We start from the raw sequence: 5,440 nt of genomic DNA on the forward strand, positions 1-5,440 counted from the left end.
ATTTGGGTTGGGTGGTTAATTGGAATTTCTCGAACATGTGGTGTGACCCCCTTGTGTTGAAGTCCTAGTGCTTGGACTACCATCTCTTAGTGGTAGACATGTTGCATCAGTGTAGGCGTGCCCAATGGGGTGGTGGCCCCTAAGACCAACCTGGGGAGTGGGCTGATTGAGGGGAGGTACTGAACAAGGATGTGATTGGTGGAGTGGGCATGGAGGGCGAGGTGGATCATGTTTGAGGCTAGTATTTGGGTTGTGTGTAGCAACCTTCGCTGTTAGCATCGATAGCAGATCAGTTGCAAGATATTCAAGCCAACCTTGATGTCATGTGCCAATAGAGGTATGATGAATCAAACAATATTATAGCCTACATCAATGACATTCAATACAGTGAGGGAGAAATTTGGAAGCGTCTTTATTTTATGTGACATAGCTAGCATTACAAAAACAAGTAGATGGACAAGATTGACGCCGAATTGACAGATATTTACTATCATCTTGACAAAGGGCATGGCCCTTCTGTGGCCCGAGGCGTTTGCCAAGCTCTGAGTCCTCTCCCCCGACATGAAAAGTGCACTGGGTTATTTTGTGGTTGTCTTGGTATTTTGGGTTATACAACCAGTTTTCCTTTCAGACTCATGTAAGAAATGGAAATATCTTCTATGCTTTTGCACTGCTCTCCTCACTAAAAAATCTACTCAAAGTGACGTGGGGAGAACAAAGGGCCTATGGAATGTAAGCTGTATTTTTTTGAAAAAATAATGAAAAAAATTATTGACAAAAAAAATATTAATAAATTAAAAAAATGTCATATGAATAAGTGCCATTTCTTCTATGGGATATTTTAGAATATTCTCAGTAGTATAGAGAAATGAAAGGTTGAGATTTATCTCCAAAATAGTTATGATATTTTTGCTCTTTTAATTAAATTAATAAAGTAAAGCAATGTCACATTAACAAGTGTCATATAAAATGAGTTGTGGTTTTGAGACATGGTATTAATAAGCCATGGTATTGGCTTATGGTATTGTAAGCAAACCTATTTAAATAATAAGAATCTCCATAGTAAGGTGAGAGTAAATCTCCATGGATAAAAATCTCTTCCCGTGTTTTTCTAAATGTATATATATTTAACTTATATTAATTTTTTTATTGATAATAATAATAATAATAAAATTAGTTTTAGGACTTTTTATTTCATTTTAATAACATGAGATGTATTAACGTTGATAGATTTTTTTTATTAATATATAAATAATATTTAAAGATACTATAATATAGTTAGAATTTAGTAAAATTTGTTATAATTATTGGAATATTTTATTGTATAATTATAATTTATTAATTAGAGATTAAATATTAAATATAATATGTTATTAATGTTTAATAGACTATTATATGATCATTCAATCATTTATTTGATTTTTATTGAAGGAGTTAAGATTCATTAGTATATAATTTCAATGGAAATGATTTAATAAAATATTAATCCATATTGGATCATTATATTGTTTTTCATTCAACTCGATGATTTTACTCGTGAGATATAGTTTGAAAAATTAGAGTTTGAAACCTTCCAGGTGCATTTTGAGGCATCAAACAATGTTTTTTTGGTAAAACTTTGTTTCTTCAGTGCCACTCCTTTCTTTCCTATTGAACACATATGAACCTTTTAAAGAACGTAATAACCAAATTAATCAATGTATGTGTGCGAAATTTGTCACTCAGAAGTTGACCCTCCTATTTTCACCACCATAATTCGAGAGGATGGCACGCCAACCCTCATTATTCATGGGAAAGGGGCTAGCCATATGATTATGATGTATAAGACTCTAGAATTGTCTATATTGTAACTTTGGTTAAGAGTTGAGGTAGTTAAACCTAACCACTAGTAAGCTATTAGTGTTGTGTTATAACCAGGCCACTAGCAGGAAAAATGGTTTCATTCTTTTGAATGAATTTGTTCCATAGCTAAGGAAAAATAGCCAAGAAATATAGGAGATGAAGCATACAAAGAGGATTTGTGTACTCTAGTAGCCCACATGCCACATTCCATACTTTTTTGTACTTGCATACATTTTCTATTTAGAGAAAGAGAGCATAGTGACCTCACCTTCGAGGTGAGTTTTTCTTTCGAACGGGCTTCCTAGGTCATATGTTGTGTCAAATGTATGTGTGAAATTTTATTTCATTGTTTTCTATTTTCTACATAATTTTACTTTGCATGCATACGCTATTAATAGCAATTTACAAATCTATAAACCTAAACAGAAATGAAACTGTAATAGTGTAGATATTAGATCTTTTTAGGATAATTTTATGAGATATGTCGTAATGAATTGTCTAGTGGAATATCCACAATAGTTTACAGTTCAAATATATAAATTTTATTAATATTTAAGAAAATTATAATAAATTTATTTAACTTGTATTAAAAAATTAAAATTATTATTACATATTTTATATTAAACAAATACGTCTATTTTACATTATTAATATATAATTGAAATGGCCCATGGGGTGTAGATTAAATGGTGATGGGGCATACTATTAAGTAACTCTATGATGTGAAGTTCACCAGTTCAAAACTCCATGGGAAAAAATCCAATCATATTATTGGTTGGTGTGGCCCAAGTCAGGTGCAATCCCTTAGTGATTTTGACAACATAGATGCCCTAGGTCATGATTTCTCAAAGCAAAGGTTAAGCCTGTAGTCATCTCTCGAGGACGTAGGCAACTTGACAAATATATATAGATATATATATATATATATATATATATATATATATATATATATATATATATATATATATATTACATGGAATAGATTTAATAAAATATACGATGTTTATTAATATTAAATTATTATTTTCCCGATGGGGTGTTTTAAGAGATTAATGGGATTGGGGGACAAGCCCACCACCCCATAGTAGTGAATGCATTAAATACCACGGGTGGCATACAACCACATGTAGGTTCATGCTCATATTGATGTTTTTGGGTCATTTGTTTTACGATGTAGAGGTGCCTTCAAGCACAAGTACTTGTCTAAAGAAGTTGAGAAAATGGAAAAAGTTGAGCCCTCCCATGCAGTAGATCTAGATGGGGGAAGCTTGTTATGTTTATGTGATTAATTAAAATAATTTACATTTATCTTTGTGCTCTATCATTGATATTTTGGGGAAGATTTTGGTCAGAGGATTTATTTTGCTAGCTCTATATGTAAGTCATTCGGTGGGAGTTACCGTGATAATCAAAAGTGTTATGAGTTCTCGTAAGGGGGAAACTCGAGGTGGTGACATCTTTGATGCAGGATTTAGCTTCCCTGACACATCTTACCTTTCCTTTATGGAAAATTATCTAGCCTTCCTTTATCTTTTGTGCTTGACACCATGAACTAGATGCTGGTTTGGGGTAATTCATAACCTTTTGCAACTCTCTATCTTTATATTTATGTTTTTTCTATCTGAGTCTTGGTGTGGTATTGAGGTAATTATTTCTTGGTCGTGACTATACCTCTTTCATTCCAATTTTACTCGTAGCTTTGCACTTCCATCTTATTGTGAACCCCCCTCTTTGCAAAATTTCAAGTTGTCTCTTTGTTCATGGTTAATTTCCCTTAGCCTCGAGGCTCACCTTAAATATCCTAGTTTTCTAGCCCATCTCCATGTAGTCAACTAGGACTATCTAGCCTAGTCAATTTCAAGCCATTGTGAAGTTATATTGTTGTATTGTTAGTTGGAATTTCCTATCTTTGTTGGACATGCAAAGACAAAGAATGAGAAGCAACTATCACTCAACTATTCCATGAGAAACTAGAAGTGAAATTCGCCATTTAGAATCCATTGTAGCCATTGGGAAGAAAGATTTTTTATATTGTGATATCTTAGAGGATATCTCCACTTGAATTCCTTACCCTAGTCACACTCGGGATAAATGAAAACAATATTTTCATGCCTTATCTTTTTACTAGCTAATGAAGACCCTACTCAGCAGGGTTCTCAAGGATAAGCAAGCAAAATGGTTTAACATTTTCACCAGCCTAAAATATATCAAAAGAGTATAGTGGAATTAGAGGGTTTGTTTAGAAATAATGGATGCATGGTGGGCCCATATCAAGTGTCACCTTCATTGTGATCCTATTGAAGCTTGGTGGGGATCTAATGCCAAAGATATGATGCCTCCAACCTCCTTTGAATCTTGATTTTCAACATGCTAATAATCAATTTTTTGTTTCACATTATTGTAGGGGAGACTTTAGTCATGTTATGATTGTTAAAACTACTAAAATTCTGGACAATTAACCTTATTGGTAGATGGTCAAAAATATCTGATTTTCATTAGGCAAATTAAGACCACCTAGTAAATGACATACTTATAATGATGAATGATTGATATATCTATTTTGTATGATCATTTAAAGAAATTCAATTTCCATATATATAAAACTAAGATTTAATAATATTTTTTAGTTACTTAACAAAAAGATTAAAATTGTTATTATATAATTTAGGTTAAAGCAATTAAAAATATATTATATTATTTATATTTATTTAAATGTGAAAATTTATTAGATATATAAAAATATTAAATTATAATAATTGGTAGTTAGTTATTTAATTATTTTCGACTTATTTACTGGAGAATCCACGGTAAGAACCATTTTCTGCCAACGTTTCGAATCCCAACCGGGATCCATCATCAGGACAACTTGAATGCTTGATAGAAGAAGCGCTTAATTGAGGGATTAAATAGAAATGAGGAGAGAAAAAAGAGATGAATGTCGGCTCTCAATTTTTGAATAATAATTTTTGATGAGATGTCGGCTGTCTCTCATTAATTTAATTAATTAATTTTAATATTAATTTAATTAAATTTTTTTTTTTGAATTAATATCAATATTATTAAGATTTATCATTATCATAATAATTTGTTTTTTATTAATATTACTTAGTTACTTTAAATTAAATATGACAGTTATTATTAATATTAATTCTATTATTAATTATTATTATTAATATACTAATTAATAATAATAATAATTAGTATTATAATAATTATTAATTAATAATAAGTAGTATTAATGATATTGTATTGATCATAGTTAATGTTTAAAAAATATTAATCCTAGAAAATTGTATTAATATTTAATATTTATAATAAATGATTGATCATTAATATTTATTATTATTTATTATCAATACTAATTGTAATTATTATTATTATCATTAATTATTATTATTAATTTAATAATTAGTAATAATAATTAGAATTATAATAATTAATAATAATAATTAGTATTAATGATATTATATTGATCATAATTAATGTTAAAAATATTAATCCTAGTATATTGAATTAATATTTAATATTTAATAAAGAAATTATTGTTAATTGTAAATATTATTGTCATTAATAATTATTATTTATTAATATAATAATT

This window comes from Pinus tabuliformis, chromosome 6, assembly GCF_031772625.1.
Source record: "Pinus tabuliformis cultivar Carrire ecotype Pingquan chromosome 6, CPIR1, whole genome shotgun sequence".
Taxonomy (NCBI): Eukaryota; Viridiplantae; Streptophyta; class Pinopsida; order Pinales; family Pinaceae; genus Pinus; species Pinus tabuliformis.